The sequence below is a fragment of the Salvelinus sp. IW2-2015 genome, linkage group LG4q.1:29 (assembly GCF_002910315.2).
Source record: "Salvelinus sp. IW2-2015 linkage group LG4q.1:29, ASM291031v2, whole genome shotgun sequence".
Classification (NCBI taxonomy): Eukaryota; Metazoa; Chordata; class Actinopteri; order Salmoniformes; family Salmonidae; genus Salvelinus; species Salvelinus sp. IW2-2015.
Window position 1 is genome coordinate 18,496,320 of NC_036842.1, and position 17,027 is coordinate 18,513,346.

Below are 17,027 nucleotides of genomic sequence, written 5' to 3' on the forward strand. Positions count from 1 at the left end.
CTAGTGGTACAGCCAATGATGCGTCCAGATCACAGCCAAAGCTCCACCCCCTTTTTTTGAGTTTGTGCTGCCAGTTTTTTTAGGTACGTCCTCTTCCCGATCCCATCTGCCAGTCTGCCGCTTTCGTGGCCGTTAAATAGACACTGCAATATTATCAAGCATTCTCACGAGGGGGTTGAGAATTCCAGAAGTGGTGCACTCCCGTTTTCCCTCCTTAGTTTCACTCCAGTGTTTTGTCGTCAATTAAATTCAAAGTGACACTCCCTACAAGGGTACGTGTAATCAAGCATGAAACATACAAAATACACACGTGCAAAAAGAATGAGTAAGCCATTTCCTGATTGTGATGTTACTTTATATCCTCTTTTTTGTCCAATCATGACATATGCATGCATATCAAACAGGAGTATATTATACATTAAATGAATACATCATTGTAATATTATTAATGCCTTTCTCTCTCCTTGCAGGGGATTAGACAGATGAACTGCAGCCTCCAGATGCCCAAACAAATGGAAGTATAGAGGGAGTTTTGTGCCAACAAAAGTAAGTGGTAAAAATATATGTGTTCTGAGCATTTATATATATATATATATATATAACTAGGCAAGTCAGTTAAAAACAAATTCTTAATACAATGACGGCCTACCTGGATGACGCTGGGCCAAATGTGCGCCGCCCTATGGGACTCCCAATCACAGCCGGATTTTAACCAGGTACTGCAGCGACACCTTTTGCACTGAAATGCAGTGCCTTAGACCACTTTGTGACATTTTGTTGTGTGACAAAACTGCACATTTTAGAGTGGCCTTTTATTGTCCCCATCAAAAGGTGCACCTGTGTAATGATCACGCTGTTTAATCAGCTTCTTGATATGCTGCTCCTGTCAGGTGGATTAATTATCTTTGCAAAGGAGAAATGCTCACTAGCAGGGATGTAAACAAATATGTGCACAACATTTGAGAGAAATTAGCTGTTTGTGCATTTGGAACATTTCTGGGATCTTTTATTTCAGCTCATGAAAGATGGGACCAAAACTACTTGTTGAATTTATATTTTTGTTCAGTATAGATATAGAACAGATACTTCAAAACCTTATTCCTCCTGATTTATTTTGTGACTGTCTTTTTTGTTATTCAATGCGTTTCTATGGGCCAAATTCAATATTTTATCAAATAATTGTTTTATCTTTTTCACATATACCTAAAGGGGTCCTATAATCAAACAGCTAAATGATCCATGATATGACCATCTTAAACAATTCCATATGTTAGTAGATAGAACATAAGCACGCATTTTGAAACACAGCCAATGTATCCTCCTGCTGAGTTTAATTCTGTTACTTAGCAACACTACTAATAACCCACTAACCTATGAGAGTACAATAGAAGAGATTAACAATATTTCATAAACCTCACAGGGAGTAATGTTCCTTCATTTCTGCATCACAACCTGTCTTTTTGCTCGCTAGTTGCTACCAATCCAAATAATAGACACCTTCATAGAGAAGTTACAAAATATCATATTGAACTGATGACGTGATGACACAACATTCCACTGAGGTTTAGGTGAGTATTTTAATCAGAGAGAAGCATTTAGTGGTGTTTTTTTAATTTTACCTTTATTTATACAGGTTTTTTCTCATTGGGATAATATCTCTTTTCCAAGAGAGACCTGGTCCAATAGCAGCAGGGGGAACAACGTTTCAGACAAAACAACTTACATACACTAACACAACATTAAACAAAACTATAAACACACATACAGTACAACAATTACATATTACATAAAAACACAAACATCATGACTAAAAACAGATTAGTGTATCAGATAAGGAAAGTGTGTTAGCAATTAAAAACAAGAAATGGACAGTGACGGGGGTAAGTGGGGGATACCTAGTAATTTTTTTGCGTCATCATTGCATGCGATCATCATTCTCAAAGCAGCTGTTTACTTCTAAGATCACTTTAGCACCGCCCTAAAAATTAGATTCAAATTCGACACAAACCTTCAAATAGGTATTTAATGACACATTATATAAACTCTTTATAGTGTTTTATTTTCATTTTAGAGGCGATAAGGTGATAAGTTGGACAGATCGAGTGACAAAAAGTAATTTRCCCACACACATCTCTCCTTCTCACTATCAAGCATTAGTTTCGCTTCCCCACCCGTCATTTTTAAAAAGACCCGACGGGGCTCATTGCCTGCTTGAATTATGCAGAAACGGGCAGCGTTTAGGTCATGTAATTGATKATGTTGGAAAGGTGTGAAATTGTGCTTTACAATGGTATTGACATTACAGTTGATCTGGAAGTATTACATTTTTGGGGCACTAAAATAAGGGCAATTGTACGGACCAAGGCGATGTACGAGTTTACGTGAGTTTACGTTAATATCCAACTTTTTTGAAAATATGCTATATAAATACAGTGTGCTACAGTAGAAATGACAAGACAATATACAGAAACTATAATGATAGCGTAATAAGTCACTTACTGTGATAGGAATGCACACATGTCCAAAGTTATTATTAATAGCCAGCTCAGTAATGCCTCAAACATAAATTGTCTGCAACAGTGAAATGGGCTACTTCTATGTTAATTAATGAGGATGCAGAACACACCTCATTTCAAACTGTTGTCAGGTAAGTAAAACTTGAGGGCAGCGTGGGTTAACTGTCCTGTTGTGTAASAATCGCATTTTTGACATTTTGGTACAGTGAGTGCATTTTGACATCACACATAAAAAAACTCACGCTGGGGCGACCATTAGAGATATTTGGAACTCATGCATGAAAAGGTTATTAAAGAAAGACAAGAACGTCTGTTCTTTTAAGGTGAGGTACCACACCCTAATTGGTTATTTTTTTACTTGTTCATGTCACAATTAACTTTTACCAGTTGAATATAGACACCTACATAATACTTGTTTGTATTAAAACATTTTTGAAATTTTGTATACAAATATGCAAATGAGGCGATATTGAATTTATGGATATACCGCAAAAAAAAAATTGGGGACATTGGATGAAGTCACTTTCGGGAAATCACAGTTAAAGACAAGTACACAAAACTTTGCCTAACAATCGCCAATCGCCAATCGCCTATTTAGACCCAAAGTAAGATACTACATACATATAGACCAGTTTGTAACATTCTCTATGAAATGAGCTGTTAAATGGTGTATTAAGGATTTATGTCCATTTGAATGTTTTTAAAATTCAATACATTTTAATGACAGTAGTATGATAAACAAAATAAAATATACATTTACATTTTACTTTTTGAAWGTACTAATATTAAAAGATCAAAATACCCCAAAAGTAGATTCAAAAACGTAGTTTCAGCCTGTGCTGCCTCGGTTTAATAGATGAGACTGTTGCTGTGTTTCAAGTAAAATACAATGTTATTGGTCGCATCGAATACACATATTTAGCAGATGTTTTTGCGGGTGTAGCGAAATGCTTGTTTCAAAATGCTTTCTGCATTCTCTCGTTCTTTCAAGAGGGATCTTCCAAGAACCTGAGAGTGCATACTGTCTAGTATGGGAGAACGCAGAGCGCTTAAAATCCGTTACATTTTAAACGATGAGAGAAGTGCTACACCTGGTGGATAGAGATTGTAAGACATAAATAGTTGCTTTATGCGTGCTGTACGTTACGACATGACACGTCACGATGTAACGGAGGGTCCGTTTTTTCAACTTTTGTCCAATACTATAGAGCCATTACCATGTCGATCAACGCTTGAATAGAAATCTAGTTCACACCCCCGATTTTGAAGTCAACACAGTCGCTACAGTTCCATTAGTTTTCTTTGTAGCCTCATTTGAATGTTGCGGTTACGCACATTTGTACGGAATAGGGTGAGTTTACGTAAAATTATGTGTGGTCTGTCACGCAATTGAATTTTACAATATAAGTTAAAGCTTGGTCGCAAATGGGTCTTCCAAATGGACAATGACCGCAAGCATACTTCCAAAGTTGTGCCAAAATGGCTTAAGGACAACAAAGCAAGGTATTGGAGTGACCATCACAATGCCCTGACCTCATCCTATAGAAAATTTGTGGGCAGAACTGAAAATGTGTGTGCGAGCAAGGAGGCCTACAAACCTGACTCAGTTACACCAGCTCTGTCAGGAGGAATGGGCCAAAATTCACTCAACTTATTGTGGAAGCTTGTGTAAGGCTACCCAAAACGTTTGACCCAAGTTAAAACTTCTTGTCACTACAGGGGGTGCTGTTTCAACTTCGACATTTTGCGTCTCCAAATTAAACTGCCTCGTACTCAATTCTTGCTCGTACAATATGCATATTATTATTACTATTGGATAGAAAACAATCTCTAGTTTCTAAAACCGTTTGAATTATGTCTGTGGGTGAACCAGAACTCTTTCTACAGCGAAAATCATGACAGGACATGCGAAGGTCTGAAAACTAGGCTCTGATCTTGGATCAGTTTAAAGCTCTGTATGGGTGCCTACATTGGAGGATGGAATGAACTGCACCCGCCCCTGGATGTCAGTAACCATGAGAAGTGGAATGGTGTTTCTACGTATTTCTCAGAGCTTATAAAAGGGCAAGGAGAGGTGCGCTCTCTTTTCGACTTCGCCATTACGCAACGCAAGACCTCAGGATAGCATTTTGAAACGCTCATTATCGCGCTTAGATATGTCCGTCTGTAATTTAATTCGGTATAGGTGTTAGAAACATCATAACGAAGTTATTTGAAACCGATTAATATCAGTTTATGCGAGTATATTGCTATTTCTGAATTTTCGTAGTATTGCGTTTGAGGATTTGGACATGTGTGTGCCACGTAGCTACTGTTAGCTGCTAGTTCCGAAGTTGAAGTGGACGTTTTACAACAAAGCAACGATTTTTTTGGACAAAGGAACACCTTGCCCAAGATTCTGATGGAAGCTCGTCCAAAAGTAAGAACTATTTATGATTTTGTCGTATTTATGTGTGAAAAATGTAAACGCATTTTCGGCCATTATTGCGGCACTAGTCTGGCTGTAACGCACACTGTATGTCTAGTAACGTTAATTTTAAAAATCTAAATCAGCGGTTGCATTAATAACCAATGCACTTTCATTAGCTGTCCAACTGTATTTTTAGTCATACTAATCGATAAATAATCTAAACTTAGGTGCCTTCCAAGATGGCCGCGCCAGAATGCATGCCATGGTTTGACTGATTACATAGCATAACCACGATTTGTGACTAAATATGCACATTTTCAAACAAACTCTATATGCATTGTGTAATATGATGTTACAGACTGTCATCTAAAGAATTCTGAGAAGGTTAGTGAAAAATTTATATATTTGGTGTGATACGTTATCGCGCTTTTGCCTTGAATCAATGCTGGGTGATGTTAGCTCATGTGATGCTAATATACGATATATTGGTTTTCGCTGTAAAACACTTAGAAAATCTGAAATATTGTCTGGATTACAAGATGTTGGGCTTTCATGCTGTACGCTGTGTATTTTTCAGAAATGTTTAATGATGAGTAATTAGGTAATACACGTTGCTCTCTTGTAGTTACTGTCGCTTTGGTGAGTTTTGTGATAGTGGCTGCAATGGTAAACTAATGATTATACCTGAAAAATGCACATTTTTCTAAAAAAACATAGTCTATACCATAATATGTTATCAGACTGTCATCTTATGAAGTTGTTTCTTGGTTAGTGGTATTTATATCTTTATTTAGTCGAATTAGTGATAGCTACTGATGGAGTAAAAAACTGTGGAGTAAAAAAAGTGGTGTCTTTGCTACGTGGTTATAATAGATTTACATATGTGTCTTCCTGTAAAACATTTCAAAAATCAGAAATGATGGCTGGATTCACAAGATGTTGGCTTTCATTTGCGTATGTGTGTATTTTCAGAAATGTTTTAGGATGAGTATTGTGGTATTGACGTCGGTCTCTGTAATTATTCCGGCTGCTTCCAACCTATTCAGATTGCAGCTGCAATGAGATTGTGTTATACCTGAAATATGCACATTTTCTAAAAAATAAATATATGTTATCAGACTGTCATCTTATGAAGTTGTTTCTTGGTTAGTGGCATATATATTTTATTAGTCGAAATTGTGATAGCTGCCCATGCAGGAAAAAAATGGTGGAGAAAAAAAAGTTGTGCTTTTGCTATCGTGGTTAGCTAATAGATTTACATATTGTGTCTCCTGTAAAACATAAAAAAATCGGAAATGATGCTGGATTCACAAGATCTGTATCTTTCATTTGGTGTCTTGGACTTGTGATTTCATGAACATTTGATTATATGATATCCTGTGGTTTAGGCTAGGCTATGCTAGTCAGCTTTTGATGGGGGGATCCCGGATCCGGGTTGTGACTCGTTAGAGGTTAAACAATTTAAAACCTCTTAGGGATTCTTAAGCGCGAATCCCGCTCGAAGGGTCACTTCCGGGTTGGAGCGAGTAGTCGCATTTCGCTTCGCTCCACAGGTAGTATTATTCATTTCATTTCATTACAGTACAACGGTTTGATTTGTTTGATCTTAGCAATTTTTTAGCTAGCTACAACTACTTCTTTGTATCAAAGATAATTGTGTATTTAGAGTAATTATCGAGGTAGTAGCCAGCTATTTCGTCCTTCTAACGTAGTCAACACTGCTAGCTAGCCAGCTAGCTAGCCAGCTAGCCAACTTCTACCGAATAGCAGCACTGTAGAAACTATTACATTACAACGAAACGACTTGATTAGTGTAGTGTTAGCTAGCTACATAGTTGTCTTTGCTGTCTTTGTATCTAAGATAATTGTGTAGTTTAGAGTAATTATCGAGGTTAGCTAGCAGCTATTTTCGTCGCCCGCGCCGCCGTTCTCCTGTCTAGTCAACACTGCTAGCTAGCTACCCAGCTAGCCCATTCTACCGAATAGCAGCACTGTAGAAACTATTACATTCAACGGAACGACTTGATTAGTGTAGTGTTAGCTAGCTACATAGTTGTCTTTGCTGTCTTTGTATCCAAGATAATTGTGTATTAAGAGTAATTATCGAGGTTATCGAGGTTACCTAGCCAGTTATCGAGGTTACCTAGCCAGCTACACTTTCAAACAAAGTCAACAACGCAGCCACTGCTAGCTAGCCTACTTCACCAGCCAGCAGTACTGTATCATTTTAGTCAATAAGATTTTTTGCAACGTAAGCTTAACTTTCTGAACATTCGAGACGTGTAGTCCACTTGTCATCCCAATCTCCTTGCATTAGCGTAGCCTCTTCTGTAGCCTGTCAACTATGTGTCTGTCTATCCCTCTCTCTCCTCTCGCACAGACCACACAAACGCTTCACACCGCGTGGCCGCTGCCACTCTAACCTGGTGGTCCCAGCGCGCACGACCACGTGGAGTTCCAGGCTCCGGCAGCCTCTGGAACTGCCGATCTGCGGCCAACAAGGCAGAGTTCATCTCAGCCTATGCTCCCTCCAGTCCCTCGACTTCTTGCACTGACGGAAACATGGATTACCACAGATAACACTGCTACTCCTACTGCTCTCTCCTCGCTCGCCACGTGTTCTCGCACACCCCGAGAGCTTCTGGTCAGCTGGGTGGTGCACTGGGATCCTCATCTCTCCAAGTGGACATTCTCTCTTTCTCCCCTGACCCATCTGTCTATCGCCTCCTTTGAATTCACTGGTCACAGTTACCAGCCCTTAAGCTTAACATCCTTTATCATTTATCGCCCTCCAGGTTCCCTTGGAGAGTTATCAAAGAGCTTGAGCCTTGATAAGTTCCTTTCCTGAGGATGCTCACCTCTCACAGTTCTGGGTGACTTTAACCTCCCACGTCTACCTTTGACTCATCCTCTCTGCCTCCTTCTTCCACCTCTCCCTCTTTGACCTCACCCCTCTCCCCCCCTACTCACAAGCAGGCAATACGCTTGACTCATCTTTACTAGATGCTGTTCTTCCACTAATCTCATTGCAACTCCCTCCAAGTCTCCGACCACTGCCTTGTATCCTTTTCCTCTCGCTCTCATCCAACACTTCCCACACTGCCCCACTCGGATGGTATCGCGCCGTCCCAACCTTCGCTCTCTCTCCCCCGCTACTCTCTCCTCTTCCATCCTATCATCTCTTCCTCTGCTCAAACCTTCTCCAACCTATCTCCTGATTCTGCCTCCTCAACCCTCCTCTCCTCCCTTTCTGCATCCTTTGACTCTCTATGTCCCCTATCCTCCAGGCCGCGTCGGTCCTCCCCCAGAAAGGGCTCCGGGCAGCCGAGCGAAATGGAGGAAAACGCCTCCCTGCGGACCTAGCATCCTTTCACTCCTCCTCTCTACATTCTCCTCTTCTGTCTCTGCTGCTAAAGCCACTTTCTACCACTCCTAAATTCCAAGCATCTGCCTCTAACCCTAGGACCTCTTTGCCACCTTCTCCTCCCTCCTGATCCTCCTCCCCCCCCTCCTCCTCCCTCTCTGCGGATGACTTCGTCAACCATTTGAAAAGAAGGTCGACGACATCCGATCCTCGTTTGCTAAGTCAAACGACACCGCGTTGCTGCTCACACTGCCTACCTTTGCTTTGACCTCTTTCTCCCCTCTCTCTCCAGAGTAAATCTCGGCGTCTTGTGACGGCCGGCCGCCCAACAACCTGCCCGCTTGACCCTATCCCCTCTTCTCTCTCCAGACCATTCCGGAGACCATCTCCCTTACCCACCTCGCTCATCAACTCATCCTTGACCGCTGGCTACGTCCCTTCCGTCTTCAAGAGAGCGAGAGTTGCACACCTCTCTGAAAAAACCTACACTCGATCCCTCCGATGTCAACAACTACAGACCATATCCTTTCTTTCTTTTCTCTCCAAAACTCTTGAACGTGCCGTCCTTGGCCAGCTCTCCTGCTATCTCTCTCAGAATGACCTTCTTGATCCAAATCAGTTAGGTTTCAAGACTAGTCATTCAACTGAGACTGCTCTTCTCTGTGTCACGGAGGCGCTCCGCACTGCTAAAGCTAACTCTCTCTCCTCTGCTCTCACCTTCTAGACCTATCGGCTGCCTTTGATACTGTGAACCATCAGATCCTCCTCTCCACCTCTTCCGAGTTGGGCATCTCCGGCGCGGCCCACGCTTGGATTGCGTCTACCTGACAGGTCGCTCCTACCAGGTGGCGTGGCGAGAACCTGTCTCCGCACCACGTGCTCTCACACTGGTGTCCCCAGGGCTCTGTTCTAGGCCCTCTCCTATTCGCTATACACCAAGTCACTTGGCTCTGTCATATCCTCACATGGTCTCTCTCCTATCAATGCTATGCAGACGACACAACAATTAATCTTCTCCTGTCCCCCTTTCTGATAACCAGGTGGCGAATCGCATCTCTGCATGTCTGGCAAGACATATCAGGTGGATGACGGATCACCACCTCAAGCTGAACCTCGGAAGACGGAGCTGCTCTTCCTCCCGGGGAAGACTGCCCGTTCCATGATCTCCCATCACGTTGACAACCAATTGTGTCTCTCTCCAGAGTGCTAAGAACCTTGGCGTGATCCTGGACAACACCCTGTCGTTCTCACTAACATCAAGGCGGTGACCCGTTCCTGTAGGTTCATGCTCTACAACATTCGCAGAGTACGACCCTGCCTCACACAGGAAGCGGCGCAGGTCCTACAGGCACTTGTCATCTCCCGTCTGGATTACTGCAATCTCGCTGTTGGCTGGGCTCCCTGCCTGTGCCAATAAACCACATACACTCATCCAGAACGCCGCAGCCCGTCTGGTGTTCAACCTCCCAAGTTCTCTCACGTCACCCCGCTCCTCCGCTTCTCTCCACTGGCTTCCAGTTGAAGCTCGCATCCGCTACAAGAACCATGGTGCTTGCCTACGGAGCTGTGGAGGGGAACGGCACCTCCGTACCTTCAGGCTCTGATCAGGCCCTACACCCAAACAAGGGCACTGCGTTCATCCACCTCTGGCCTGCTCCGCCTCCCTACTTCTGAGGAAGTACAGTTCCCGCTCAGCCCAGTCACAAACTGTCGTGCTCTGGCACCCCAATGGTGGAACAAACTCCCCACGACGCCAGGTCAGCGGAGTCAATCACCACCTTCCGGAGACACCTGAAACCCCACCTCTTTAAGGAATACCTAGGATAGGATAAAGTAATCCTTCTAACCCCCCCCCCCTTAAAAGAGTTAGATGCACTATTGTAAAGTGGTTGTTCCACTGGATATCATAAGGTGAATCACCAATTTGTAAGTCGCTCTGGATAAGGGCGTCTGCTAAATGATTTAAATGTAAATGTAATGTAAATGAATTCCGTTAGCGGGATTGATTTGACAACATCCAGTGAAATTGCAGAGCGCCAAATTCAAACTACAGAATCTACAATATTAACATTGCAAAAATATAAGTGTAATACATCAAAATAAAGCTTAACTTCTTGTTAACCAGCCGCTGTGTTAGATTTCAAAAAGGCTTTAATGGCGAAAGCAACCATGCGATTATCTGAGTACAGCGCCCCGCCGACAAACACTGAAATAATTTTTCAACCAGGCAGGTGCGACACAAAAGTCAGAAATAGCCATATTGTAACGGCTTTCTTCCTGGGATGAAGGAGAGGACCAAAATGCAGCGCGGCTAGTGTTCAACATGATTTAATAAAGAAGAGACAATAACGTGAACACTATAACAAAATACAAAATACAAATGTGAAAACCGAGACAGTCCTATCTGGTGCAGAACACAAAGACAGAAGACAACCACCCACAATCCCAACACAAAACAAGGCCACTCTATTATGATTCTCAATCAGGGACAACGATTGACAGCTGCCTCTGATTGAGAACCATATTAGGCTGAACACAGAAACAGACAAACTAGACACACAACATAGAATTCCCACCAGCTCACGTGACAGTACCCCCTCCTGAGGTGCGGACTCCGAACGCACCCCTAAAACTCAAGGGGAGGGTCTGGGTGGGCATCTGTCCGCGGTGCGGCTCCGGCGGTGGACGAGGACACCACTCCACCATTGTCTTTGTCCCCTCCTTAGCGTCCTTGAGTGGCGACCCTCGCCCCCGACCCTGGTCTAGGAACCTTCACAAAGTCCCCCCTAGATAGAGGAGACAGCTCAGGACAGAGAGGTAGCTCAGGACAGAGGGGCACCTCCGGACTGAAGGGCAACTCGGACAGAGGAGCAGCTCTGGACTGAAGGGCAGCTCCGGACTAAAGGCAGCTCCGGGCTGAGGGGCAGCTCATGACTGGAGGGCAGCTCATGACTGGAGGGCAGCTCATGACTGGAGGGCAGCTCATGACTGGAAGGCAGCTCATGACTGGAAGGCAGCTCATGACTGGAGGGCAACTCATGACTGTAACTCATGACTGGCTGGCGGCTCTGGCAGCTCCTGACTGGCTGGCGGCTCTGGCAGCTCCTGACTGGCTGGCAGCTCTGGCGGCTCCTGACTGCTGGCGGCTCTGGCGGCTCCTGACTGACGGACGGCCGGCGGGCTCTGACTGACGGCGCTTCGCTCCTGACTGACGGACGCTCTCTAGCGGCTCCTGACTGACGGACGGCTCTAGCGGCTCCTGACTGACGAACGGCTGGACGCTCGGGACAGACGGGCGGCTCTGACGGCTCGGGACAGACGGGCAGCTCAGATGACGCTGGGCAGAAGGATGGCTCAGATGGCGCTGGGCAGACGGATGGCTCAGATGGCGCTGGGCAGACGGATGGCTCAGATGGCGCTGGGCAGACGGCCGACTCTGACCTGCTGAGGCGCACAGTAGGCCTGGTGCGTGGTGCCGGAATTGGTGGTACCGGACTGGAGACACGCACCTCAAGGCTAGTGCGGGGAGCAGGAACAGGGCACACTGGACTCTCAAAGCGCACTATAGGCCTGGTGCGTGGTACCGGAACTGGAGGCACTGGGCTGGAGACACGCACCACAGGGAGAGTGCGTGGAGGAGGAACAGGGCTCTGGAGACGCACTGGAAGCCTGGTGCGTGGTGTAGGCACTGGTGGTACTGGGCTGGGGCGGGAAGGTGGCGCCGGATATACCGGACCGTGCAGGGATACTGGCTCCCTTGAGCACCGAGCCTGCCCAACCTTACCTGGTTGAATGCTCCCCGTAGCCCGTCCAGTGCGGGGAGGTGGAATAACCCGCACTGGGCTGTGTTGGCGAACCGGGGACACCATTCGTAAGGCTGGTGCCATGTACACCGGCCCGAGGAGACGTACTGGAGGCCAGATATGTTGAGCCGGCTTCATGGCACTTGGCTCAATGCTCAATCTAGCCCGCCCAGTGCGGGGAGGTGGAATAACCCACACCGGGCTATGCACACGTCCAGGAGACACCGTGCGCTCTTCCGCATAACACGGTGTCTGCCCGTACTCCCGCTCTCCACGGTAAGCATGGGAAGTGGGCGCAGGTTTCCTACCTGCCTTCGCCACACTACCCTTTAGCCCCCTCCCCCCCCAAGAAATGTTTGGGATTTCTTCTCGGGTTACCGTGCTAGCCGCGTACCTTCATAACGCCGGTTCCATACTGCCTCCTCATACCACCGCTCCTGGGCTTTAGCTGCTTCCATCTCTTCCCGAGAGCGGCGATATTCTCCAATGTGAGCCCAGTGTCCTTTTCCCTCCAAAATTTCCTCCCATGTCCAGGAGTCCTGTGTAGCTGGCCGCTGCTTCTGCTGTCGCTGCTGCCCGTTGCCACGCTGCTTGGTCCGGGTTAGGTGGGTGGTTCTGTAACGGCTTTCTTCCTGGGATGAAGGAGAGGACCAAAATGCAGCGCGGCTAGTGTTCAACATGATTTAATAAAGAAGAGGCAATAACGTGAACACTATACAAAATACAAAATAACAAATGTGAAAACCGAGACAGTCCTATCTGGTGCAGAAGGAGAGGTGTTGGTGTTAGTGTTGGTCAGCTCACGTCCTGACCAACACTAAACAAGCAAAACACATAAGATCTATGGTCAGGACGTGACACATATAATAAATGCCTTACCTTTGAAGATCTTCTTTTTGCAATTTAAAATGTGTCAGTGACACAATGAATGGTCGTTTTATTCGATAAATTCCTTCTTTATATCCACAKAATGTCCATTTATTTGGCGCGTTTGATTCAGAAATACACCGTTTCCAACATGACTACAAAGTATCTAATAAGTTACCTGTAAACTTGGTCCAAACATTTAAAACAACATTCCTAATCTAACCTCAGGTATCCTAAAATGTAGATAAATGATCAAATTTAAGATGGGATAATCTGTTTCTAATACCTAAGAAAAATAACACGGAGTGCGCTCCTGTTCACGCGCAACAAAAGACTAAAGCCCTTCAGAGTGACATGTACACAGAACAGCACTACTTCTTTATTTCTCAAAAGAAAAACATTGAACAATTTCTAAAGACTGTTGACATCTACTGGAAGTAATAGGAACTGCAATCCGGGCCCTAATAAATCATGTCTCCCATAGAAAACATTGGAAAACACAATGACTTCAAAAATAAATCCCTAGATGGATTGTGCTCAGGGTTTTGCCTGCCAAATCAGTTCTGTAATACTCACAGACATTATCCTAACAGGTTTAGAAACTTCAGAGTGTTTTCTATCCAAATCTACTAATTATATGCATATCCTAGCTTCTGGACCTGAGTAGCACGCAGTTTACATTGGGCACGCTTTTCATCCGGAAGTGAAAATACTGCCCCCTAGCTCAAATACGTTTTTTAAAGGCAATGCTACCAAATACTAATTTAGTGTATGGAAACTTCTGACCCACTGGGTGTAATGTCAGGAATTGTGAAACTGAGTTTAAAAGTATATAGGTGTATGTAAACTTCCGACTTCAACTGTATATAACTTTTTTGAAAACTCTCAAAACCTAACTTAACATACAGAAACTGCAATGTAAATTGGTGGTCAGCTAGCTAGAAGGGTGTCTTTAGTCACAAAATGTACCTTTATTTTCCAGGCCATTTAAATCTTGAGCTCTAAGTGATTTAATCCTCCAACCGCTAGAGAGTGTCCGAAGTTAGGGGATGTCCGATGTTGGGGGAAAATTAGCTAGCTTATGAATTTGTTAATGTTGCTAGCTTAGTTGCTAAATGTTGATAGAACTGCTAATTAACCAAAAAGGAAAGAAATTGTAAGTGTTAGATAATACATATCACGAAAATAGCTGAATGTTGTCAGGCTTTATCATATAAAAATTGGAGTCCTCTGGGTGTTTTGCGCAATCTGCAAAAAACTATTTTGAACTTTGAACCATGTATCTGTTGGCTATGTTTCATCTTACAACAGCTACATAGAGGCAGTACTTAGACAAATGTTGCATTGTATGCTATCAAACTAATTGGGACACACATTTTCATTACAGATAAAATCAAACAAAAAATGTGAGTACACTCAGTTATTGTGAAAACATTCATCATCACCTTTCAATCCCTTAGCTTTGATATGTAAATATTTATGCATATTCAGATTGAGTAATCTTTTTAAAATGTGTATAGTATGCCAAGTTATTTAGCTACATGTATTCCTCACCACAGTGTGGAGAAAGTCAAGAGGAAGCAGTTGAGTGAGGTGGGCTTGTTCCATAACATGGAGGACTGTGGGGCATGGATGGCTGTCTGCCAGGCTGCCAAGGTTAGGTGTCTTTTGTTTTTAGGAGATTACCAAATGTATGTGCATTTTATCTGCTTTTCTTATCTACCAAAGTGCATGGTGTAACTCGGCAGACCCTGGCGGACAGGCTGAACGGCCGGGTGACCCATGGTTGTCGCAMTGGACTACCCACATTGATTGCACCAGAGAAAGGATGAAAATGATCTGGTGCAGAACTGTATCTACTGCGCCAGCCATGGGTTCCCCTTCACCAGACAGAGGCTCATGAAATACGCTGATAAAATACACAGCTATTTGGTGTTCTATGTGTTTATGTATGTATGACTGACTGTTCTCAATATGTGTGATGTATATGTGGATGGGTGTGGTGATGCCAAAATAAACATTTTCATCCTGGATGGACAATTGTATAWTCTATTGTAGGTTTTGGCACCCAAGGGAAACAATACCTCCACTAATGAAAGTGGTGGGAAATGTTCAGGAGGAGACACAATAACTTGAGCATGAGGAAGCTGGACAGGGGAGAGCTGAGTGTGCCAGACGTCTGACAATGYACACCTTCACTTCTTATGAGAAGCACTCGGAGGAGAGTGGGTTAGGGAGAAACCCAGACAAATCCATAACTGCGATGACCCTGGGCTCCTCTGGACCAACTGCCTCCTCCGTCTCCCCTGGTCACACCACCACAGCAGCCCTGTCTGGTGTCCCTACTCCCTGCAATTCGAATACAGTCCCGACCCCCAAACACATGTTAAATTATGAATTACTGTTTGTAATTTGTTTTATAAAACTGCAATGCTTAAAAAAAAATACTCTACAGTTCATAGCACCAGCCCTCAATGCAATTCCACCGCCTCCAAAACTTCTGCAACTTTTTCCAGAGGTATTTATGTAGAAAGTTGTCTAACACTACTTTTTCTCTCAACTGCAGCACAGGAAAAAAGAGAAAAGCTCCATCGGCCACCTTTGTCACACCACCCATGGCACCACCCTCAGGTACTTCATAATTTGTTGGTTTTCTCTCTCTCAGTTGTATCAATTACTATTGTTGCTGTAGTACTTCTACATTTTGCAAAGCATGTTAATCAATTTTTTTTTTTTCAATTTTAAGAAGAAACCACCTGCTGTGCTCACTGCGGGGAGAGGTTCTGCCTGCAAGCTCCCCACAGGAGGTCCGAGGTGCCATGGGTGTGCTGTGACTTCTGCCAGCACTGGTTCCTCTGCAGGTGTGTGCAGTGGGATCCAGACGTGGCAGTGGAGATGGATTTTTATTGTGATTTTTGCGACAATATAGCAATGGAGGTGGAGATTTAACTGTTTGTTTTCATATTAAATTATTTATTTGTAAAAAAAAATGACATGTCTAAAATATAATATATATATTTATTCAACCCATCTTGAGTATGTCTTCCTTTAATTTCCAAGTGCGTCTCTTCAACACAAACTCCAACAGTGTTTTTCATTGTTTATGTCAATGCACATTCCTGAAATTAAAGTTTTATTTGATAAAAGTTATACATACTCATTCATATTTTAGTATTAATAAGGCCTCGACAACATCCGCTGAAAAGGCAGTGTAACGGTAGTCGTCATATTCCTCCTCCTCGGACGAGGAGAGGCGAGAAGGATCGGACCAATACGCGGAGTGGTTAGTGTTCATGATGAATGATTTATTATAAGGAAAAACTGAACACTGAAAATACAAAACAAATAAACGAAGTGCAGAAAACAGATACAGTACCGTGTGGTGAAAAACACAAACACGGAAACAAACACCCACAAAACACACGTGAAACCCAGGCTGCCTAAGTATGATTCTCAATCAGGGACAACGATTGACAGCTGCCTCTGATTGAGAATCATACCAGGCCGAACACAAAAATCCCAACATAGAAAATCAACCATAGACAAACCCACCCAAATCACGCCCTGACCAACTAAAATAAATACAAAACAAAGGAAAACAGGTCAGGAACGTGACAGGCAGAGCGCGAAATATAAAATGTTTTTTAGAAATATTTCACTTTCATACATTCACAAGTGCAATACACCAATTGAAAGCTTAACTTCTTGTTAAACTTCTTTGTGATAGTGGGCAGCATTTTCACTTTTGGATGAATAGCATGCCCAGAGTGAACTGCCTCCTACTCTGTCCCAGATGCTAATATATGCATATTATTATTACTATTGGATATAAAACACTCTGAAGTTTCTAAAACAGTTTGAATGATGTCTGTGAGTATAACAGAACTCATATGGCAGGCAAAAACCTGAGAAAAAATCCAAACAGGAAGTGAGAATTCTGAGGCTGGTCGATTTTCAACTCATCACCTATTCAAATCCCAGTAAGATATGGATCTGTTTGTACTTCCTACGCCTTCCACTGGATGTCAACTGTCTGTAGAGCGTTGAATGAAGCCTCTACTGTGATG

At 43.6% G+C, this 17,027-nt stretch overlaps 1 long non-coding RNA gene across 1 annotated transcript in view; it reads left to right on the forward strand.

The window, feature by feature from the left end:
• LOC111961098 (uncharacterized) overlaps nt 1-15,975 on the forward strand; it is a 37,026-nt gene extending 21,051 nt beyond the window's left edge. Inside the window, exons 2-5 of the long non-coding RNA XR_002876932.1 lie at nt 471-546; nt 14,348-14,366; nt 14,520-15,591; nt 15,707-15,975. This is a non-coding gene — a long non-coding RNA (uncharacterized lncRNA). The remainder of the gene's footprint in view (nt 1-470; nt 547-14,347; nt 14,367-14,519; nt 15,592-15,706) is intronic.
• Nucleotides 15,976-17,027: the final 1,052 nt, after the last annotated feature.